Source organism: Arachis hypogaea, chromosome 13, assembly GCF_003086295.3.
Source record: "Arachis hypogaea cultivar Tifrunner chromosome 13, arahy.Tifrunner.gnm2.J5K5, whole genome shotgun sequence".
In the NCBI taxonomy this organism is placed as follows: Eukaryota; Viridiplantae; Streptophyta; class Magnoliopsida; order Fabales; family Fabaceae; genus Arachis; species Arachis hypogaea.
The window spans coordinates 99,072,432-99,097,750 of NC_092048.1; the positions used below are offsets into that span (position 1 = coordinate 99,072,432).

Genomic DNA, 25,319 nt, shown 5'->3' on the forward strand with positions numbered 1-25,319 from the left:
GACGTTAGACGCCAGCTCACTGTCATTTCCTGGCGCCTGAACGCCAGAAATGTGCCCCTGTTGGGCGTTCAACGCCAGATTCTTGCCCATTTCTGGCGTTGAACGCCAATCCTGCCTTGTTTCTGGCGCTGAACGCCAGTTTTGGGCATGGTCTGGGCGTTCAGCGCCAGCCTTCCACCCATTTTCTGGCGTTTTAGTGCCAGAATTATTTTTCCCTGGGCTCTTACTGTCCTCAGGGGAATCTTTGGTGGGTTGCTTATTTCTTGAATTTTTGATGCCTTGAGGTGGGGTATTTAATGTTTTCCCACTTCTTAATTGAACTGCTTGGCATTCTTCTGCTATTTGCTTTGATAGCTGCTGCTTTGTTTGCTTAAACTGTTCTTCCATATGTATATTAGCTATCCTTGTCTCCTGTAACCTGTCTTTGAATTCAGCTAGCTGCTTTGTTAGAAAATCTAATTGCTGATTGAATTCAGCAACTTGTTTTACAGTACTGAATTCAGCAGTTACTGTTTTAACCTCTTCATTCATGGAAAGGTTGCTGCTTAGATACAGATGCTGATTCCTGGCAACTGTATCAATGAGCTCTTGAGCTTCTTCAATTGTCTTTCTCATATGGATAGATCCACCAGCTGAGTAATCTAAAGACATCTGAGCTCCTTCTGCAAGCCCATAGTAGAAGATGTCTAACTGAACCCACTCTGAAAACATTTCAGAGGGGCATTTTCGTAGCATCTCTCTTTATCTCTCCCAGGCATCATAAAGAGATTCATTATCTCCTTGTTTAAAGCCTTGGATGTCCAGCCTTAGCTGTGTCATCCTTTTTGGAGGGAAATATTGATTCAGGAATTTTTCTGTCAGCTGTTTCCATGTTCTTATGCTGGCCTTAGGTTGGTTATTTAACCACCTCTTGGCTTGATCTTTTACAGCAAATGGAAACAGTAATAGTCTGTAGACATCCTGATCTATTTCCTTATCATGTACTGTGTCAGCAATTTGTAAAAATTGTGCCAGAAACTCTGTAGGTTCTTCCTGTGGAAGACCGGAATACTGGCAACTTTGCTGCACCATGATAATGAGCTGAGAATTCAACTCAAAGCTACTAACTCCAATGGAGGGTATGCATATGCTACTCCCATATGAAGCAGTAGAGGGGTTAGAATATGACCCCAGAGTCCTCCTGGACTGTTCATTTCCACTTATGTCCATGATGGATCTATGGATATAACTTGGACTGATTTATCTTTTTTATTTATTTTATTTTATAAGAAGTAAATACTTAAATAAAATAAAATAACTAAAAAGAATTTGAATTTTGAAAAAAAAATTTTTTTTCGTAAAAAAATTAAAAATAATTAGTTAAAAAAACAGAAATTTTTGAAAAAGAGGGGAGATATTTTCGAAAATTTTGAGAGAGAGAGTTAGTTAGGTAGTTTTGAAAAAGTTAAGAAACAAACAAAAAGTTGGTTAGTTAGTTGAAACAAATTTTGAAAAGATAGGAAGTTAGAAAAGATATTTTGAAAAGATATTTTTGAATTTAGTGAGGAGAGAGAAAAACAATAAGATAGTACAAGATTTAAAATTTTTAGATCTAATGCTCCTTGTTTTTGAAAATTTTGGAGGGAAAACACCAAGGAACACCAATCTTAAAAATTTTAAGATCAAGACACAAGAAAACTCAAGAACACTTTGAAGACTCACAAGAACACAAGAACATGAAGGAAGAACACCAAACTTAAAATTTTTAGAAAACCAAACCAAAATTTTCGAAAATCAAAGGGGAATCAACAAGAAAACACCAAACTTAAAGTTTGGCACAGGATTTAATAGAAAAATTATTTTTGAAAAAGAAGGTTTTTAAAAAGAGTATAAAAGATTCTAACCCAATCAAATTAATGTTCTAGCCAAATGAGTTATGGGACCTTATTAATAGAAAAATTATTTTTGAAAAAGGTTTTTTTTTTAAAAAATATGATAGCCAATTACCATGAATATAAACACCACGTTCTAATTAACTGAGCTATAAATTTAAAGTGTTTTAACAAGGGATAAATAATAAAAGACTCTAAACCAAAAAAGAGATGATTTTTCCTAATCTAAGCAACAAAATAATCCGTCAGTTGTTCAAACACGAACAATCCCCGGCAACGGCGCCAAAAACTTGGTAGCACAAATTGCGAATCACACTTTTCACAACTCGTACCACTAACCAGCAAGTGCACTGGGTCGTCCAAGTAATACCTTACGTGAGTAAGGGTCGAATCCCACGGAGATTGTTGGTTTGAAGCAATCTATGGTTATCTTGTAAATCTTAGTCAGGAAGTCAATTTTGTTTATCAATTGAATTGTGAATAACCAGTAGAGCATAAATTAAAATTTACTTGTTGTGCAGTAATGGAGAATATGTTGGAGTTTTGGAGATGCTTTGTCTTCTGAATCTCTGCTTTCCTCTGTCTTCTTGTTCACGCACGCACGTCCCCCTATGGCAAGCTGTGTGTTGGTGGATCACCGTTGTCAATGGCTACCTTCCGTCCTTCCAGTGAAACTATGCTCACGCGCTCTGTCACAGCACGGCTAATCACCGGTTGGTTCTCGATCCGGTTGGAATAGGATTTACTATCCTTTTGCGTCTGTCACTAACGCCCAGCCTTCAGGAGTTTGAAGCTCGTCACAGTCATTCAATCCTTGAATCCTACTCGGAATGCCACAGACAAGGCTTAGACTTTCCGGATTCTCATGAATGCCGCCATCAGTTCTAGCTTATACCACGGAGATTCTGATTAAGGAATCTAAGAGACACTCATTCAATCGGATATAGAACGGAGGTGGTTGTCAGGCACGTGTTCATGGGTTGAGGAAGGTGATGAGTGTCACAGCTCATCACCATCATCACAATTAAGCGCGAATGAACATCTTAGATGGGAACAAGCGTGTTTGAATAGAAAGACAGAAATACTTGCATTAATTCATTGAGACACAGCAGAGCTCCTCACCCCCAACAATGGGGTTTAGAGACTCATGCCGTCAGAGAATACAAAATTTAGATCTGAAATGTCATGAGATACAAAATAAGTCTCTAAAAGTTGTTTAAATACTAAACCAGTAGCCTAGGGTTACAAAATATGAGTGGACTATGATAGATGATGCAGAGATCCACTTCTGGGGCCCATTTGGTGTGCTGGGGCCCACTTGGTGTGTGCTGGGGCTGAGACTTTAAGCAATTCACGTGCAGAGGCCATTTGTGGAGTTGAACGCCAGTTTTTGTGCCAGTTTGGGCGTTCAACTCCAGTTTTTTATCCTTTTCTGGCGCTGGACGCCAGAATTGGGCAGAGGACTGGCGTTGAACGCCAGTTTACGTCGTCTATTCTTGTGCAAAGTATGGACTATTATATATTTCTGGAAAGCCCTGGATGTCTACTTTCCAACGCAATTGGAAGCGCGCCATTTCGAGTTCTGTAGCTCCAGAAAATCCACTTTGAGTGCAGGGAGGTCAGAATCCAACAGCATCAGCAGTCCTTTTTCAGCCTGAATCAGATTTTTGCTCAGCTCCTTCAATTTCAGCCAGAAAAATACCTGAAATTACAGAAAAACACACAACTCATAGTAAAGTCCAGAAATATGAATTTTTCCTAAAAACTACTAGGAATAGACTAAAAACTAACTAAAACATCCTAAAAACTATATGAAATTATCCCCAAAAAGCGTATAAAATATCCGCTCATCAAAAAGGAATGAAGAGATCAAGCTAGAAATGCTTTCTCATGCTGGACCAAATTGGGTTTGGATGGGTATGTGACTGTAACCCTCTCAATACTTGGTTTGGGAAATGCATGTGGTATAATCAGTGACCATACTTCATCTCTTCTCATGAGCAATTGACCAAGGAATTGGCTATTGATCAAGATTTGAGAGATTGAATTGCAAGGAATTGTAATTCAATCACTTAAGATTGCCAAGGAGATCAATGAGTGCATTGATTGAGGAAGAGAAGAAAATGAACTTGATCCGGAGAATTGCAACATCTCCTAAGCCCAATGAACTCCCCATCTCTAATCTTACCCATTCTCTTTAATTTCTGCGATTTACTTTTATGAGCAAATCCCCCATTCCCATTTATAACTCTGCAATTTATTTTCAGTCATATACTTCCATTCATTTAATTCTAGCATTTTCTTTTCTGTTATTTACATTCCCGCCATTTTATTTTCTGCAACTCTCAACCCAATTTCTGGATTCGCTTAACTAGAACATTCTTCTAATTAAAGTTGCTTGATCAATCAATCCCTGTGGGATTCGACCTCACTCTATTGTGAGTTTTTACTTGACGACAACTTCGGTACACTTGCCGAAGGAAGATTTGTTGAGAGACAAGTTTTCCCCGCATCAACGCGACCGCGCGCCTTAAGTGAAACACATATGACGCGGACGCCTGACTGAAGTGACCGCGTGACAAGAAAAACTCCAATTGACGCGACCGCGTGACCCACGCGGGCGCGTGACAGAGGCCATGCACCAGAAATTATAGAAAATGCCCCCAGCAATTTCTGAAGCCCTTTTTGGCCCAAATCCAAGTCCAGAAGGCACAGATCAAAGGTTATGAAGTGGGGGAATGCATCCATTCAGAGGAGAGTCTCCAATTAGTCACTATTGATGATTTAGATGTAGTTTTGAGGGAGAGGTTCTCTCCTCTCTCTTTAGGATTAGGATTTAGATTTAGGATTTTATTCGCTTTCAGGATTATCTCTTTTATCAGGTTCAACATTCCTTTTTATTTATCTTCTCAATTTAGTCTATGAATTCATCTATGTTACAGATTATTCTTTGAATTCATGTTATTTGAGGTATTTCAGTTTATTATTGCTTTCTTTTATTACTGTTGCTTCCAATCTGAAAACATTTTTATTCCAGTAGATTTACTTTTTCCCTTTTGGTCTTGGTTAAGAAATCAGTAACTCAGGAGTTATCAAACTTAACATGATTGATAATTGTTATCTTTGTTAATTGAATTGGACTTCAATAATCCCAATCTTTCCTTAAGGATTAACTAGGATTTGAAGATCAAACTAATTAGTCACTTGACCTTTCTTTACTTTAAGTAAAGACTAACTGAGTGGAATTAAGATTCAATCTTCATCATCATTGATAAGGATAACTAGGATAGGACTTCTAATTTCTCATACCTTGCCAAAAGTTTATTTCACAGTTATTTATTTACTTTACAGTCTTTTACTTATTTCAATTGCAATTTAAATTACTTGTTCCTCATCTTAAAAACCCCAATTTACAATCTTCATAACCAATAATAAGAACATACTTCCCTGCAGTTCCTTGAGAAGACGACCCGAGGTTTAAATACTTCAGTTATCAATTTATTTAGGGGTTTGTTACTTGTGACAACCAAAACGTTTGTAAGAAAGGTTGATTGCTTAGTTTAGTAACTATACTTGCAACGAGAGTTTACTATAACTTCTAAACCATCAATCTACAGTTCTTTCACTGGGGTCAGGAATAAACTTAATGCCACTCTCTGTAATGGAGAAACTTGGGATCTTTGAGGTGCAAGCTGCCAGAATCTCATTAGAGATGGCAGAAAACTCAAGAAAACAGGCTTATGGACGTGTTAGTAAAGGTTGAAGGCCTTTACATCCCTGCTGATTTCATAATCCTAGACACTGGGAAGGATGAGGATAAATCCATCATCCTTGGAAGACCTTTCCTAGCCACAGCAAGAGCTGTGATTGATGTGGACAGAGGAGAGTTAGTCCTTCAACTGAATGAGGACAACCTTGTGTTTAAAACTCAAGGATCTCCTTCTGTAACCATGGAGAGAAAGCATGAAAAGCTTCTCTCACTGCAGAGTCAACCAAAGCCCCCACAGTCAAACTCTAAGTTTGGTGTTGGGAGGTCCCAACAATGCTCTGAACATATGTGAGACTCCATGAGAGCTCACTGTCAAGCTACTGACATTAAAGAAGCGCTTGTTGGGAGGCAACCCAATGTTATTTAATTATATCTATTTTATATTTTTTTATTATTTCATGTTTTATTAGGTTGATGATCATGTGGAGTCACAAAAACTACTGAAAAATCAAAAACAGAACGAAAAACAGCATTAAAAATAGCACACCCTGGAGGAGGAGCATTCTGGCGTTTAAACGCCAGAAACAAGCATCTACCTGGCGTTAAACGCCAGAAACAGGCTACATTTAGGCATTTAACCCCAGAAACAAGCAGCAGTCTGGTGTTAAACGCCATGATTGTACAGCAAGGGCGTTTTACACACTTAATTGGAGCAGGGATGTTAAGTCCTTGGCCCACAGGATCTGTGGACCCCATAGGATCCCCACCACTTCTTCTCTCCTCTTCACACATTTTCATAACTCTCTTCCCCAAATAACCTCCACCAACCACCTCCATTACTCCTTGATAAACCACTATTTTATGGTTTATCTTGTTGGTGGACGAAGTTGTGATCACATTAATGTAGTACTCTTTGTTATTGTATGGAATCATTATTATGGCTCTTTACTATGTGTGGACACAACTCCGTTCAACTAACCAGCAAGTGTACTGGGTCGTCCAAGTAATAAACCTTACGTGAGTAAGGGTCGATCCCACAGAGATTGTTGGCTTGAAGCAAGCTATGGTCACCTTGCAAATCTCAGTCAGGCGGATTTAAACATGATACTTTATTAGATTAAAATAAACAATAAAAGGGATAGAGATACTTATGTAGATTCATTGGCAGGAATTTCAGATAAGCGAATGGAGATGCTTTTCGTTCCTCTGAACCTCTGCTTTCCTGCTATCTTCATCCAATCAGTCTTACTCCTTTCCATGGCTAGCTGTATGCAAGGGCATCACCGTTGTCAGTGGGTACATCCCCTACTCTCAGTGAATCATATGCTCACGCACCCTGTCACGGCACGGCTATTCATCTGTCGGTTCTCGATCATGCTGGAATAGGATTCACCCTCCTTTTGCGTCTGTCACTAACGCCCAACAATCGCGAGTTTGAAGCTCGTCACAGTCATTCAATCATTGAATCCTACTCAGAATACCACAGACAAGGTTTAGACCTTCCGGATTCTCTTGAATGCCGCCATCATTCTAGCGTACGCCACGAAGATTCTGGTTAGGAGATCTAAGAGATATTCATTCTAGCTTAATTCATGTAGAACAGAAGTGTTTGTCAGGCACGTGATGCGCATAAACTAGTTATGCTACGATTTAGGAAATTGCACGATCGGCAAAATTCCTTCCGGCAAGTGCACCGGTTATCGTCAAGTAAAAACTCACAATAGAGTGAGGTCGAATCCCACAAGGATTGGTTGAGTGAGCAATTCGGATTAGAAGTGTGTTCTAGTTGAGCGGAATCAAGATTGAGATGAGAATTGCGGAATGTAAAATTGGCGGGAAAAGTAAATGACAAGAAATTGAAATGGCGGAATCTTAAATTGCATGAATTAAAGAGCAGAAACTAAATTGCTGAAATTAAAAGGGAATGGGGGTGATTGCATGAATTGAGTTGCAGAATGTAAAGAGAAGATGGAAATCAGAATTGGGGGATTCATTGGGTTATAGGAGATATTGAGATCTCCGAATCAAAACATGTTTATCTCTTCCTCAAGCAATGTGTTCATTGAATTTTGCTTGGCAATCTTATATGATTGGATCCCAATCCCTTGGCTCACCAATTCTCTCTAAAAATGAACAAATTCCTAATCCCTTGGTTTAAATGTTCATAAGAAGAGATGATGCTCGATCACTGATTATACCACACAGTTTCATGAACCACAATTTGGTAGGATTACATGTCACAATATCCATCCAAACCCCAATCCAATTCACTGTGAGAAAGCTTCTCTAGCATGAATCCTCCATTCCTTCCAAGGTTCCGAAGGATTCCAATTATGGGTAGTTTCTTTCCCAAGACAACTACCCAATGGAATTAGATCGAGAAGCTTTCTAACAAAATTCAAGAGAAAAGATTGAAGAAGAAGATAAATTATTATTGATTCATTGAATTACAATAGAGCTCCCTAACCCAATGAAAGGGGGTTTAGTGAGTCATAGCTCTGAATTCAATTACAAAGATATGAAAACTAGCTAAAAGTGAAGGTAAAAGTCCTGGCTAACTTAAATTCTATCCTATTTATACACTTTCTATATTGAGCTTCTGTTGTGTTTCTTGGGCTTTGAGGCCTCTCCCTGCTTTCCTTTTGCTTTGGGTTTATGATCCATAATCTTGATGAGGCTGCTGATCCAAATTCTGTAACATTCATTGAGCCATCTTAGTGATAATCAAATAATAATACATGACTCAACAAATTGAAATTTCAGACTCATCAATTCTTCAGGCCCAATCCCATAAACCATGATATTCAATTGGGTTTCATGCCAGAGTAAGTTTAAGTTAATGTTTGTGCTCAATGACTAACTTAAACCGCAATATTTTTGGCCCAGAAACCTTTTCCAAGAGTGGCGTTTAAGTTGCAGTTTAAGCTTAAACTGCAGCTTAAACGCCAGACACTTCCAGTGAAGCCTTTTGTAGAAGCACGTTTAAGCTTCAGTTTAAGGTTAAACTGAAGCTTAAACGTGGAAATGGAAGAAGGCAGCCCTGGAGAGTCATGTAGTCGAACACATTTAAGCTTCAGTTTAAGGTTAAACTGAAGCTTAAACGTGGAGATAGGAAGGGCAGCCCTGGAGGTCGAACACGTTTAAGCTCCAGTTTAAGGTTAAACTGGAGCTTAAACGTGGAAGAGGAGGAAGCCATCCTGGAGGTCGAACACGTTTAAGCTCTAGGATGGCTTCCTCCTCTTCCACGTTTAAGCTCCAGTTTAACCTTAAACTGGAGCTTAAACGTGTTCGACCTCCAGGGCTGCCCTTCCTATCTCCACGTTTAAGCTTCAGTTTAACCTTAAACTGAAGCTTAAACGTGTTCGACTACATGACTCTCCAGGGCTGCCTTCTTCCATTTCCACGTTTAAGCTTCAGTTTAACCTTAAACTGAAGCTTAAACGTGCTTCTACAAAAGGCTTCACTGGAAGTGTCTGGCGTTTAAGCTGCAGTTTAAGCTTAAACTGCAACTTAAACGCCACTCTTGGAAAAGGTTTCTGGGCCAAAAATATTGCGGTTTAAGTTAGTCATTGAGCACAAACATTAACTTAAACTTACTCTGGCATGAAACCCAATTGAATATCATGGTTTATGGGATTGGGCTTGAAGAATTGATGAGTCTGAAATTTCAATTTGTTGAGTCATGTATTATTATTTGATTATCACTAAGATGGCTCAATGAATGTTACAGAATTTGGATCAGCAGCCTCATCAAGATTATGGATCATAAATCCAAAGCAAAAGGAAAGCAGGGAGAGGCCTCAAAGCCCAAGAAACACAACAGAAGCTCAATATAGAAAGTGTATAAATAGGATAGAATTTAAGTTAGCCAGGACTTTTACCTTCACTTTTAGCTAGTTTTCATATCTTTGTAATTGAATTCAGAGCTATGACTCACTAAACCCCCTTTCATTGGGTTAGGGAGCTCTATTGTAATTCAATGAATCAATAATAGTTTATCTTCTTCTTCAATCTTTTCTCTTGAATTTTGTTAGAAAGCTTCTCGATCTAATTCCATTGGGTAGTTGTCTTGGGAAAGAAACTACCCATAATTGGAATCCTTCGGAACCTTGGGAAAGGAATGGAGGATTCATGCTAGAGAAGCTTTCTCACAGTGAATTGGATTGGGGTTTGGATGGATATTGTGACATGTAATCCTACCAAATTGTGGTTCATGAAACTGTGTGGTATAATCAGTGATCGAGCATCATCTCTTCTTATGAACATTTAAACCAAGGGATTGGGAATTTGTTCATTTTTAGAGAGAATTGGTGAGCCAAGGGATTGGGATCCAATCATATAAGATTGCCAAGCAAAATTCAATGAACGCATTGCTTGAGGAAGAGATAAACATGTTTTGATTCGGAGATCTCAATATCTCCTATAACCCAATGAATCCCCCAATTCTGATTTCCATCTTCTCTTTACATTCTGCAACTCAATTCATGCAATCACCCCCATTCCCTTTTAATTTCAGCAATTTAGTTTCTGCTCTTTAATTCATGCAATTTAAGATTCCGCCATTTCAATTTCTTGTCATTTACTTTTCCCGCCAATTTTACATTCCGCAATTCTCATCTCAATCTTGATTCCGCTCAACTAGAACACACTTCTAATCCGAATTGCTCACTCAACCAATCCTTGTGGGATTCGACCTCACTCTATTGTGAGTTTTTACTTGACGATAACCGGTGCACTTGCCGGAAGGAATTTTGCCGATCGTGCAATTTCCTAAATCGTAGCATAACTAGTTTATGCGCGTCAAGTTTATGGCGCCGTTGCCGGGGATTTAGTTTTCGATTGACAATTCTCAAATTGGAAGTTAACTAGATTGAGCATTTTTTTTCTGTTTTGAATAATTCAGTACAAGTTATTTGTTGAATTTTAATTTCTGCACTCGGTTACATGCTTTCTTTCTTTATGCCTTTAAATTCAAGCAACTAACTCACTGACTCACTAACTGTTCGAATTAATTCCTCAATTGCTCTAACCATACTCTTCCATTAACCAAGAGTATTTCACTTGTTTGTTGCCTGTGCTGTGTTCTTGTATGACAGGTAGGAGAGGAGAGACATCAACTCCTCCATATACCGAACCAGAGAGGACCCTTCATAGACTTAGAAGGGAAGCAAGAGGGAAGAGAGTAGTGGGAGAAGAGGAATCTGAAGGAGAATCTGAGGACAATTTTGAGGAAGCTTTAGATCTCAACATGGATAGAAAAGTTCACAACCATGAGAGAGCTGATGGAAACAATGCCATTCCTGAGAGGAGGGTTCTTAGTTCATACATAAACCCAACCTCTGGGAATTGTGGTAGCAGCATCCAGAAACCACCCATTCAGGCCAACAATTTCGAGCTCAAACCACAGCTAATATCACTTGTGGAGAATCATTGTTCATTTGGTGGAAGTGCTAATGAAGATCCCAACCAACATCTCACAAAATTCCTGAGAATTTGTGACACTGTGAAGTCCAATGGAGTCCAGGAAGATGCCTATAAACTGCTTTTGTTCCCATTCTCACTTAGGGACAAAGCAGCTAAGTGGCTGGAATCATTCCCAAGGGGGAGTCTAACAACATGGGATGAGGTGGAAAGCAAGTTTCTGGCACGTTTCTACCCCCCACAAAAGGTCAATAGGCTTCGATCTGAGGTTCAAACTTTTAGACAACAAGATGGTGAAACTCTCTACGAGGCATGGGAGAGATTCAAGGATTTGACAAGGAAATGCCCACCAGACATGTTCCATGATTGGGTGCAATTGCATATTTTCTATGATGGACTCTCTTATGAATCAAGGAAGGCTGTAGACCATTCATCAGGAGGTTCATTGAACAGGAAAAAGACTGTGGAAGAGGCCATTGAAGTGATTGAGACAGTGGCTGAGAATGAGTACTACTATGCATCAGAAAGGCACAACACTAAGGGAGTCATGGAGCTGAACCATGTTGATACAATTCTAGCCCAAAACAAGGTGTTTGCCAAGCAACTAGCAGAGCTTACCAGGCAATTAGAAACAAAGCAAGTGGCTGCAATACACACACAAGATCAAGAGGAAGTAAGCATTGAAGGAGGTGATTGGGAAGAGGCCAACTATGTGGGAAACCAACAAAGGCAATCATATGATCCACACTCCAACACTTACAACCCAGGATGGAAAAATCACCCAAACTTTGGGTGGGGGAACCAACAAACCCAACCACAAAACCACAAACCTTACAACCACAACCAACATAACAATTCCACATACCAAAACTCCAACCAAAGATCATACCAAGCCACACAAAACACTTACCCCCAACCATCATATCATAGCCAAAATAATCAACCTACCCAACTTAATCCGAACCAACAATTTCAAGATCAATTAAACCGGATAGAAGGAATGATGGCAACCATGAGTCAAGACATAACCGAATTGAAAAGCTTCAGGGATGATGTGAGAGCTACCTTAAGAAACCATGGTGAAAAACTCAAGAGGATGGAGTCTCAAGTAGGAGAGCTATCTCAACAGGCCGTCAAATCAACTGCAGTGTTCCCTAGTGACACAGAAAAGAATCCTAAAGGGGAACAAAAGAGAGTGAGATGGGAAGAATGCAAGGCCATCACCATATTGAAGGAAGTTTCAGAAGAAGAAGGAATCAGGCCCTCAGAGCAGGAGCCAGAAATCTTGAAGGAAGGTGTGGAAGAAGTTAAGCAGGAAAGTGGAACTGAGCAAGCCAAGGAACTGCAAAAAGGCATGCTGGAAATATACCAACCAAAAGCACCATTTCCTCAGAGGTTAGGAGGAGGTGAAAAAGGGAAAACCTATTCAAGGTTTTTAGAGACATTTAACTCTCTCCATGTCAATATTCCCTTTCTTGAGATTCTCCATCAAATGCCTACACACATCAAGTATTTAAAGGAATTGTTAAGCAAGAAAAGAGTTTTGAAGGGAGGACAAACGGTAACAATGAACAAAGAATGCAGTGCTCTCATCAAGAAGGACACACTCTCTAAGAAAACGGACCCAGGAAGTTTTCATATCCCTTGCATCATAGGGGAAACAAAAATTGACAGAGGATTCTGTGATCTAGGAGCTAGCATAAATGTGATGCCTCTAACTCTTATGAAGAGGCTACAACTGAATGAGGTGAGATCCACTGATGTAATCATACAACTGGCTGACAAAACTCAGAAGCAAGCTGAAGGGGTAGTTGAAAATGTGCTGGTGAAAGTGGGGGATTATTACTTCCCCACAGACTTTGTCATTGTGGACATGGAGGAAAGCTACTTACACCCTATCATTCTGGGCAGACCATTTCTAGCCACTACTAGAGCGCTCATAGATGTAGAACAAGGAGAGCTAATTCTGAGAATACATGATGAACAGCTCATTTTCAAAGTTTTCAAACCTGCATCTGAGCCTGAACCAAAACCTGAAAAGCCTAAGGATGATAGTAGCCATCTGTGTTTGGAGGAAAGTAATCCAGCAGCTGAAACTCTAAAACAGTCCTTGGAAGGCAAACAAGAGTTGCAAGAGTTAAAGCCACAAGAATCAATGGAAACAGATCAGAAGGATCCTCCTGACATAAGGGTCAATGAAGAAATCCTCAAGAGAAAGGGAAGAGTGATAGGGAGATTGCCAAGAGGGTGGAGAAACAGGAAAATTCCCACTGAAGGGTTTTCTCCGGGAGATAACGTGATATCAAGTCATTATCTGCCAATCCCACCTGGCCTCAAAACCATTCCTTCCCAGCTCCCTCAAGTGTTCACAATCAGGAAAGTTCTTTCTATGGAACATTTAGAGGTCATGAATGAATCAAGTGGGGACGTTTTCATAGTGAGAGGAGAAGACGTCAAGCACTACAATCCACCCTAACAAGGGACAACCGTCAAGCTAGTGACGTTAAAGAAGCGCTTGTTGGGAGGCAACCCAACCTGAGGTAATACCTTTTGCTGTTTCTTTTATTTGTTTCAATAAAAAGGGTGAAGTAGTTCTGTGCATTGCAAAGAAATAAGTTTGGTGTTTCACACCAAACAATGGATTCGTAGATCAATAATTCAAAGGGGAATGTGTGACTCTAAGTTTGGTGTTCCACCATAAAGATCAACTGAACACAACAACCTTTGAATTATGTGAAAGAAACAACAATTCTAAGAAGTCACAGAAATGCTTAAAACCCTTAGCAGCAACTTCATTCCAAAGAGAACTCAAGGATCCAAAGAACAGAGAAGTAAGTGGGAGACTAAGTTTGGTGTTCACACACCAACTTAAGACTCAGATACGTACCCACACATAGTTGAGCTAACCACTCAAGTGCTTGAGAAGCAAGCAACTTCATCACTCTTTGTAGGAAAGGAAACAAGGATCTTAAAGCATGAAGCAACAATTAGGAAAAGAAGGAGAAAGCAAATTGTTTCTTGGCAACAAAGAGAAAACAAGGAATTTCACAAGGTGGTATTGTTCCGTGATAATTCTTTAAAAAGGGCAAACAAAAGCATGCTTGTTCTGGTTTAAACTGTGAATGTTGAATCTTTCTGGAATGAGAAGTTTTTAGTATGAGTGTCTGTTTATTGCTTTGAATAAAGTGAATGCCTAGATGTTTGGATATAACTTCACCTTCTTAAACAAGTGCTTGCCATGCTTGTTCTGTTTCCAAAAATAAAAGAAAAGTTTGAACAAAAGTAACTTGGCTCAATTAGTGACAATTCAAGTAGAATTAAGTGGTGGTATGCATGCTTGATTGTTTAAGTCAGATCACTGGACATAGAGTGTAGAATTATCATTTTTTATGTAGAAATTGAAAACTGTCTATGGATCTTGATGAATAAATGTCTTTGGCCATGAAAAAGAAAGAAAAAGAAGAAGAAAAAGCCACTGAAAAAAGGCAACCAAAAAGCAAAAAAAATTGAGAAAATAAGCTAGGCACCAATGGTTTGAACTTCTGAGACAAATGCCTGTGGTGTTTATGTATTAAGGATATGCTTGGATGAATAGGTTCTGAGGAGTGTTTCAACACTTGGTAACTTGGGTTAACTAATCCGGGATTATCAACCAAAAGTCCATTATCAAGAGCAACCTAAATACAAAACATTTAGTCACACAAAGAGGTGCTGGGCACCAATGTCTCAAGAAGAAATGTGAACTAAAATGCTTGAAGTGGATATGTGTAGTGCACTGATAAGAAAAAGAAAATGCCAAAGGCTTGTGCAACACATGACACTAAGCAAACAAGGAGCAAAGAAGCTCTAAGAAAAAGAAAAGAAAAACAAAGAAGAGGAAAGTGCCAAGGACATAAGAATAACAAGAGGCCATAGCAGTGTTTGATAGATGCAATGAAAAAGTGATAATCTTACCTGATAAGTATGAAAAAGTGATGCTGCAACTTTCTGCATAAAACCCTTCTGATGAACTTCAAATGCTTGCTAATATAGCCAATGTAATTGCTTTCTGTTTCATACTTTCTTCTCAAATAACTCAGGACTTGCTTAGGGACAAGCAAGTATTAAGTTTAAGGTTAAACTGGAGCTTAAACGTGGAAGAGGAGGAAGCCATCCTGGAGGTCGAACACGTTTAAGCTCCAGTTTAAGGTTAAACTGGAGCTTAAACGTGGAAGCTGAGAAAGGTAGCCCTGGAGGTGTCGAACACGTTTAAGCTCCAGTTTAAGGTTAAACTGGAGCTTAAACGTGGAAGGGGGGAAAGGCAGCCCTGGAGGAGAGTTCTTGGTCGAACACGTTTAAGCTCTAGTTTAAGGTCAAACTGGAGCTTAAACGTGGAATGGCTCCCTGGTGCACTTCCCACTTCTGGCGTTTAACCTCCAGTTTAAGGTTAAACTGGAGGTTAAACGTGGAACTGCCCCCCTTGGTATCCTTCTCACTTCTGGCGTTTAACCTCCAGTTTAAGGTTAAACTGGAGGTTAAACTTCAATTCCAGCATTTCTTAGCCTTCATGATTCTGGCGTTTAAGCTCCAGTTTAGGCTTAAACTGGAACTTAAACTCCACATGTGATATTCAAGCTTCCTTTATTGATTTTGTTGCTTCCTTGCTTAGCCTCTTCTTCCCTGAAATCATCCAAACAATTGCATCAAAGTCTTGCAAAATTTCATGAGAAATCTTCCATTCATAGTATTCAAGTAATATAACTAAAAACTCATGGAATTTGCATCAAAATCATACTGTTTGGATGGTTCATTGCTTTGTTCTTCTTTTAACCATTCTTGGTTACTTTAAGCTCAAGAAAATGCATAAAACCACTAAAACTAACAGAAAAATACTAGTGAAACTAGCCTAAGATGCTTTGGCATCAGCACGCGTTCATAAGGGGGAAAGATGATGAGCGTCACACATAATCATCACCTTCATCACATTCTTGGGTGCGAATGGATATCTTAGAAGCGAAATAAGAAGAATTGAATAGAAAACAGTAGTACTTGCATTAATCTTTGAGGAACAGCAGAGCTCCACACCTTAATCTATGGAGTGTAGAAACTCTACCGTATGAAAATACATAAGTGAAGGTCCAGGCATGGCCGAGATGGCCAGCCCCCTAAACGAGATCACAGGATCAGAATACAATCCAGGATGCCTAATACAATAGTAAGAGGTCCTATTTATAATAAATTAGCTACTAGGGTTTACATGAGTAAGTATTTGATGTATAAATCCACTTCCGGGGCCCACTTGGTGTGTGTTTGGGCTGAGCTTAAGTGTTGCACGTGCAGAGGCCATTTGTGGAGTTGAACGCCAGTTTCTGTGCCAGTTTAGGCGTTCAACTCTGGTTTTGGATCCTTTTCTGGCGCTGGACGCCAGATTTGGGCAGAAGGCTGGCGTTGAACGCCAGTTTACGTCATTAATTCTTGGCCAAAGTATAGACTATTATATATTGATGGAAAGCCCTGGATGTCTACTTTCCAACGCAATTGGAAGCGCGCCATTTCGAGTTCTGTAGCTCCAGAAAATCCACTTTGAGTGCAGGGAGGTCAGAATCCAACAGCATCAGCAGTCCTTTTTCAACCTCTGAATCTGATTTCTGCTCAAGTCCCTCAATTTCAGCCAGAAAATACCTGAAATCACAGAAAAACACACAAACTCATAGTAAAGTCCAGAAATGTGAATTTAACACAAAATCTATTAAAAACATCCCTAAAAGTAACCAGATTCTACTAAAAACATACTAAAAACAATGCCAAAAAGCGTATAAATTATCCGCTCATCACAACACCAAACTTAAATTGTTGCTTGTCCCCAAGCAACTGAGAATCAAAATAGGATAAAAAGAATAGAATATACTATAAATTCCAAACTATCAATGAAACATAGCTCCAATCAAATGAGCGGGACTTATAGCTTTTTGCCTCTTGAATAGTTTTGGCATCTCACTTTATCCATTGAGGTTCAGAATGATTGGCATCTATAAGAACTCAGAGTTCAGATAGTGTTATTGATTCTCCTAGTTCAGTATGATGATTCTTGAACACAGCTTCTTTATGAGTCTTGGCCGTGGCCCTAAGCACTTTGTTTTCCAGTATTACCACCGGATACATAAATGCCACAGACACATAATTGGGTGAACCTTTTCAGATTGTGACTCAGCTTTGCTAAAGTCCCCAATTAGAGGTGTCCATGGTTCTTAAGCACACTCTTTGTTTTTGCTTTGGACCTTGACTTTAACCGCTCAGTCTCAAGTTTTCACTTGACACCTACACGCCACAAGCACATGATTAGGGACAGCTTGGTTTAGCCGCTTAGACCAGGATTTTATTCCTTTAGGCCCTCCTATCAACTGATGCTCAAAGCCTTGGGATCCTTTTTATTTGCCCTTGCCTTTTGGTTTTAAGGGTTATTGGCTTTTTCTGCTTGCTTTTTTCTTTTTCTTTTTTTTTTTCGCCTATTTTTTTTTTTTTTTCTGCAAGCTTTGTTCTTTGCTGCTTTTTCTTGCTTCAAGAATCATTTTTATGATTTTTCAGATTATCAAATAACATGTCTCATAGTCATCATTCTTTCAAGAGCCAACATATTTAACATTCTTAAACAACAACTTCAAAAGATATATGCACTGTTCAAGCATACATTCAGAAAACAAGAAGCATTGTCACCACATCAATATAATTAAACTAAGTTCAAGGATAAATTCGAAACTCATGTATTTCTTGTTCTTTTGAATTAAAACATTTTTCATTTAAGAGAGGTGATAGATTCATAGGACATTTATAACTTTAAGACATAGTTACTGACTACTAATGATCATGTAATGAAGACACAAACACAGATAAGCACATAGAAAACGAAAAAAACAGAGAAAGTAAGAACAAGGAATGAGTCCACCTTGGTGATGTCCTTTGAGCTCTTCTATGTCTCTTCCTTGTCTTTGCTGCTCCTCCTTCATTGTTTTTAGATCTTCTCTGATTTCATGAAGGATGATGGAGTGCTCTTGATGTTCCACCCTTAGTTGCTTCCAATAATTGTGTGGAAGAAAATGTATCCCCTGAGGTATCTCAGGGATCTCTTGATTTGCAGTCAAATGTTCTACCACTGAGCTATAGACCCTTGATGGAAGCTTTTGTCTTCCCTTTCCTCTTTCTAGAGGTTTCTCTAGCCTTAGGTGCCATCAATGGTTATGGAAAAAACAAAAAGCTATGCTTTTACCACACCAAACTTAGAATGTTGCTCGCCCTCGAGCAAAAGAAGAAAGACTGAAGAATAAGAAGAAGATATGGAGGAGATGGATGGGAGTGTGTGTTCGGCCATAAGGGTGAGATTGAAGGTAGTGGTTGTATGGGTGTGAGTGGTAAATGGAAGACAGAAGGGATGAGTGTTTATTGGGAATAGAGGATGATTGAGAAGAGAGAAGAGAGTGAGTGAAGGTAGGTGGGGATCCTGTGGGGTCCACAGATCCTGAGGTGATCCTGTGAGGTCCACAGATCTTGAGGTGTCAAGGCATTTACATCCCTGCACCAATTTAGGCATGCAAAATGCCCTTGCACACAACTCTGGGCGTTCAGCACCAGGTTGGTGCCCATTTTGGGCGTTCAACGCCCCTTTGCTGCCATTTCTGGTGTTGAACGCCAAAACCATGCTTGTTCTGGGCGTTCAGCGCCAGGATGCTCCCATTCTGGGCGTTCAGCGTCAGAACTATGCTCTGTTCTGGCGTTTGAACGCCAGACAGATGCTCCTCCAGGGTGTGCTTTTTCTTCTGCTGTTTTTGATTCCGTTTTCAATTTTTCTATTTATTTTGTGACTCCACATGATCATGAACCTAAGAAAACATGAAAAACAATAAAAATAAGAATTAGATAAACATTGGGTTGCCTCCCAACAAGCGCTTCTTTAATGTCAATAGCTTGACAGTGGGCTCTCATGGAGCCTCACAGATGTGCAGAGCTTTGTTGAAACTCTCCAACACCAAACTTATAGTTTGGATATGGGAGTTCAACACCAAACTTAGAGTTTGGTTGTGGCCTCCCAACACCAAACTTAGAGTTTGACTATGGGGGCTCTGGTTGACTCTGCTTTGAGAGAAGCTTTTCAAGCTTCCTCTCCATGGTTGCAGAGGGAGATCCTTGAGTTTTAAACACAAGGGAGTTCTCATTCCATTGAAGGAATATTTCACCTCTGTCAACATCAATCACAGCTCTTGCTGTGGCTAGAAAAGGTCTTCCTAGGATGATGGATTCATCCTCTTCCTTTCCAGTATCCAGGACTATGAAATCAGTAGGTATGTAAAGGCCCTCAACCTTTATTAATACATCTTCTACTTGTCCATAAGCCTATTTTCTTGAGCTGTCTGCCATCTCCAGTGAGATTTTAGCAGCTTGCACCCCATAGATTCCCAGTTTCTCTATTACAGAGAGGGGCATGAGGTTTATTCCTGAACCAAGGTCACATAGGGCCTTAAAGATCATAGTGCCTATGGTACAGGGTATTATGAACTTTCCAGGATCCTGTCTCTTCTGAGGCAATGTCAGTTGATCCAGATCACTTAGTTCATTGATGAACAAGGGAGGATCAACTTCCCAAGTATCAATGCCAAATAATTTGGCATTCAGTTTCATGATTGCACCAAGAAACTTGGCAGTTTGCTCTTCAGTAACATCCTCATTCTCTTCTGAAGAGGAATACTCATCAGAGCTCATGAAGGGTATAAGGAGGTTCAATGGAATCTCTATGATCTCTAGATGAGCCTCAGAGTCCTTTGGTTCCCCAGAGGGAAGCTCCTTATTGACCACTGGACGTCCCAGGAGGTCTTCCTCCTTGGGATTCACGTCCTCTCCTCTCCTCACAGGTTCGGCCATGGCGCTTATGTCAATGGCCTTGCACTCTCCTTTTGGATTCTCTTCTGTATTGCTTGGGAGAGTACTAGGAGGGATTTCAGTGATCCTTTTACTCAGCTGGCCCACTTGTGCTTCCAGATTTCTAATGGAAGACCTTGTTTCATTCATGAAACTTACAGTGGCTTTAGATAGATCAGAGACTAGATTTGCTAAATTAGAAGTATTTTGTTCAGAGTTCTCTGTCTGTTGCTGAGTGGATGATGGAAAAGGTTTATTATTGTTAAACCTGTTTCTTCCACCATTGTTAAAGCCTTGTTGGGGCTTTTGATCCTTCCATGAGAAATTTGGATGATTTCTCCATGTTGAGTTATAGGTGTTTCCATAAGGTTCACCTAAGTAATTTACCTCTGCTATTGCAGGGTTCTCAGGATCATAGGCTTCTTCTTCAGAAGATGCCTCTTGAGTACTGTTGGATGCAGCTTGCATTTCATGCCGACTCTGAGAGATCATATTGACTTGCTGAGTCAATATTTTATTCTGAGCCAATATGGCATTCAGAGTATCAACCTCAAGAACTCCCTTCTTCATAGGCGTCCCATTAGTCACAGGATTCCTTTCAGAAGTGTACATGAACTGGTTATTAGCAACCATGTCAATGAGTTCTTGAGCTTCTGCAGGCGTTTTCTTTAGATGAATGGATCCACCTGCAGAGGTGTCCAGTGACATCTTTGATAGCTCAGATAAACCATCATAGAATATATCCAGGATGGTCCATTCTGAAAGCATGTCAGAAGGACACTTTTTGGTCAACTGTTTGTATCTTTCCCAAGCTTCATAGAGGGATTCACCTTCTTTCTGTCTGAAGGTTTGAACATCAGCTCTAAGCTTGCTCAGCTTTTGAGGAGGAAAGTACTTGGCTAAGAAAGCCGTGACCAGCTTATCCCAAGAGTTCAGGCTGTCTTTGGGTTGAGAATCCAACCATAATCTAGCTCTGTCTCTTACAGCAAAAGGAAAAAGCATGAGCCTGTAGACTTCAGGATCTACTCCATTAGTCTTAACAGTATCACATATCTGCAAGAATTCAGTTAAGAACTGAAAAGGATCTTCAGATGGAAGTCCATGAAACTTGCAGTTCTGCTGCATCAGAGAAACTAATTGAGGTTTCAGCTCAAATTTGTTTGCTCCAATGGCAGGAATGGAGATGCTTCTTCCATGTAAGTTGGAATTAGGTGCAGTAAAGTCACCAAGCATCCTCCTTGCATTATTATTATTTTCGGCTGCCATCTCCTCTTCTTGTTTGAAAATTCCTAACAGGTGCTTACTGGTTAGTTGTAATTCAGAGTCCTTTTAGGTTCTGGATCTGCTTCAACAAGAATATTCTTGTCCTTGCTCCTGCTCATATGACAAAGAAGAAGGCACAGAAAAATAATAATAATAGAGATCCCCTTTTTTTTTCTTTTTTTTTTTTTTTTTGAATGAGGGAGAGATGTTAGTAGATGAATAAAAAAAATAGAAGGAGATGAGAGAGAAGAGAATTTTCGAAAATAATTTTTGAAAAAGAGTTAGTGATTTTTGAAAATAGTTTTTGAAAAATGTTAGTAATTTTCGAAAATTAAGATTTAAAAATTAAAATAATTAATAAATTAAAAAGAAATTTTGAAAAAGGGGGAAGATATTTTCGAAAATGAGAGAGAGAGAGTTAGTTAGGTAGTTTTGAAAAAGTTAAGAAACAAATAAAAAGTTAGTTAGTTAGTTGAAACAAATTTTGAAAAGATAAGAAGTTAGGAAGTTAGAAAAGATATTTTGAAAAGATATTTTTGAAAAAGATAAGATAGGAAGATATTTTTAGAAACTAATTTTGCAAAAGATTTGATTTTTAAAATCTCAATTAATGGCTTGATTCACAAGAAATCACAAGATATGATTCTAGAACTTAAAGTTTGAATCTTTCTTAACAAGCAAGTAACAAACTTGAAATTTTTTGAATCAAAACATTAATTGTTTGTTATTTTCGAAAATTTGAAAAAAAAATAAGAAAAAGATTTTTGAAAAATATTTTTGGAATTTTCGAAAATAACTAAGAATTTTGAAAAAGATTTGATTTTTGAAAAAGATTTTGAAAAAGATAAGATTTTCAAATTGAAAATTTGATTTGACTCATAAGAAACAACTTGATTTTAAAATTTTTTGAAAAAGTCAACTCAAATTTTCGAATTTGATGAGAGAAAAAGGGAAAGATATTTTTTTTATTTTTGAAATTTTTATGAAAAATATGAAAATTATGCAATGCATGAAATTTTTAGATCAAAACATGTGATGTATGCAAGAATGCTATGAATGTCAAGATGAACACCAAGAATACTTTGAAGATCATGATGAACATCAAGAACACATTTTTGAAAAATTTTTAATGCAAAGAAAACATGCAAGACACCAAACTTAGAATTCTTTAATGCTTAGACACTAAGAATTCAAGAATGCATATGAAAAACATGAAAAGAAACAAAACAAAAAATCATCAAGATCAAACAAGAAGACTTACCAAGAACAACTTGAAGATCATGAAGAACACTATGAATGCATGATATTTTCGAAAAAATGCAAGATGCATATGCAAGTGACACCAAACTTATGATATGACTCAAGACTCAAACAAGAAACACAAAATATTTTTGATTTTTTTGATTTTCTAATTTTTTTTTGGATTTTTATTTTATATTTTTCGAAAAACTATTTTGGAAAAGAAAAATAAGGATTCCAAAATTTTCAATATGAATTCCAGGTATCTTATGCTCTAAAGCTCCAATCAAAGGGTCAGGCATGGCTTAATAGCCAGCCAAGCTTTAGTATATAACTCAGACATGACACACCTGACATTCCTTACATTCAACAGCCAATTGGCTAAGAAAGATAAAGAAGCTCTTCTCTTGGGTATAAGGATTGAGACATGGCTTTACAGCCAGCCAGGCTTCAACATGCTTCATGAAACGCTAGAATTCATTCTTAAAAATTCTGAAGCCATAGAATAATTTATTTTTGAAAACAAATTTTTTTTTTTTTTTTTTGAAAACAGATGAGAAAATTTTAGAAATATTTTTGAAAAATTTTTGAAAAGAAAACAAAAAGAAAGTTACCTAATCTGAGCAACAAGATGAACCGTCAGTTGTCCATACTCGAACAGTCCCCGGCAACGGCGCCAAAAACTTGGTGGACGAAGTTGTGATCACATTAATGTAGTACTCTTTGTTATTGTATGGAATCATTATTATGGCTCTTTACTATGTGTGGACACAACTCCGTTCAACTAACCAGCAAGTGTACTGGGTCGTCCAAGTAATAAACCTTACGTGAGTAAGGGTCGATCCCACAGAGATTGTTGGCTTGAAGCAAGCTATGGTCACCTTGCAAATCTCAGTCAGGCGGATTTAAACATGATACTTTATTAGATTAAAATAAACAATAAAAGGGATAGAGATACTTATGTAGATTCATTGGCAGGAATTTCAGATAAGCGAATGGAGATGCTTTTCGTTCCTCTGAACCTCTGCTTTCCTGCTATCTTCATCCAATCAGTCTTACTCCTTTCCATGGCTAGCTGTATGCAAGGGCATCACCGTTTTCAGTGGCTACATCCCCTGCTCTCAGTGAATCATATGCTCACGCACCCTGTCACGGCACGACTATTCATCTGTCGGTTCTCGATCATGCTGGAATAGGATTCACCCTCCTTTTGCGTCTGTCACTAACGCCCAACAATCGCGAGTTTGAAGCTCGTCACAGTCATTCAATCATTGAATCCTACTCAGAATACCACAGACAAGGTTTAGACCTTCCGGATTCTCTTGAATGCCGCCATCATTCTAGCGTACGCCACGAAGATTCTGGTTAGGAGATCTAAGAGATATTCATTCTAGCTTAATTCATGTAGAACAGAAGTGTTTGTCAGGCACGCGTTCATAAGGGGGAAGGATGATGAGCGTCACACATAATCATCACCTTCATCACGTTCTTGGGTGCGAATGGATATCTTAGAAGCGAAATAAGAAGAATTGAATAGAAAACAGTAGTACTTGCATTAATCTTTAAGGAACAGCAGAGCTCCACACCTTAATCTATGGAGTGTAGAAACTCTACCGTATGAAAATACATAAGTGAAGGTCCAGGCATGGCCGAGATGGCCAGCCCCCTAAACGAGATCACATGATCAGAATACAATCCAGGATGCCTAATACAATAGTAAGAGGTCCTATTTATAATAAATTAGCTACTAGGGTTTACATGAGTAAGTATTTGATGTATAAATCCACTTCCGGGGCCCACTTGGTGTGTGTTTGGGCTGAGCTTAAGTGTTGCACGTGCAGAGGCCATTTGTGGAGTTGAACGCCAGTTTCTGTGCCAGTTTGGGCGTTCAACTCTGGTTTTGGATCCTTTTCTGGCGCTGGACGCCAGATTTGGGCAGAAGGCTGGCGTTGAACGCCAGTTTACGTTATCAATTCTTAGCCAAAGTATGGACTATTATATATTGATGGAAAGCCCTGGATGTCTACTTTCCAACGCAATTAGAAGCGCGCCATTTCGAGTTCTGTAGCTCCAAAAAATCCACTTTGAGTGCAGGGAGGTCAGAATCCAACAGCATCAGCAGTCCTTTTTCAACCTCTGAATCTGATTTCTGCTCAAGTCCCTCAATTTCAGCCAGAAAATACCTGAAATCACAGAAAAACACACAAACTCATAGTAAAGTCCAGAAATGTGAATTTAACACAAAATCTATTAAAAACATCCCTAAAAGTAACCAGATTCTACTAAAAACATACTAAAAACAATGCCAAAAAGCGTATAAATTATCCGCTCATCACTTGTGCTCAATTGAGTGGTTTTTATCAACTCTTTACCCACTTATTCATACTATTTGCATGGTTTTACATTTGCCTTCCTAATTATATGCTATGATTGAAAACATGCTTCTTTGATCTTACAATTGCTAATATTAATCCTCTCTTATTACCATTAGATGCCTTGATATGTGTGTTAAGTGATTTCAGAGATTACAGGGCAGGAATGGCTCAGAGGATGGAAAGAAAGCATGCAAAAGTGGAAGGAATACAAGAAGTTGGAGAAATTGCTAAGCTGTCCAGCCTGACCTCTTCGCACTCAAATGGCTATAACTTGAGCTACAAAGGTCCAAATGACGCGGTTCTAGTTATGTTGGAAAGCTAACATCTGGGGCTTCGATTTGATATATAATATGTCATAGTTACCCTGACGCTAGGCAACGCAACCGCGTGCTCCATGGGACGCATCGCAGTGACGAAAATCAGTGTGTTTGAATTCGCAACCAGCGAATTCTGGGCTGTTTCTGACCCAGTTCTCGACCCAGAAAATATAGATTAGAGGCTATAAATTAGAGGGATTGCATCCATTCATAAAGAAGCTTTCATATTCACAATTTT

At 38.9% G+C, this 25,319-nt stretch overlaps 2 non-coding genes across 2 annotated transcripts; one reads left to right on the forward strand and one right to left on the reverse strand.

Annotated features, from left to right (window-relative positions):
* Positions 1-11,254: 11,254 nt before the first annotated feature.
* Positions 11,255-11,358, reverse strand: LOC112740022 (small nucleolar RNA R71). Its single transcript, XR_003170958.1, has one exon. It is a non-coding gene; the product is annotated as a small nucleolar RNA R71 (small nucleolar RNA).
* A 9,291-nt stretch (positions 11,359-20,649) lies between these two features.
* Positions 20,650-20,757, forward strand: LOC112738848 (small nucleolar RNA R71). Its single transcript, XR_003169803.1, has one exon. It is a non-coding gene; the product is annotated as a small nucleolar RNA R71 (small nucleolar RNA).
* Positions 20,758-25,319: the final 4,562 nt, after the last annotated feature.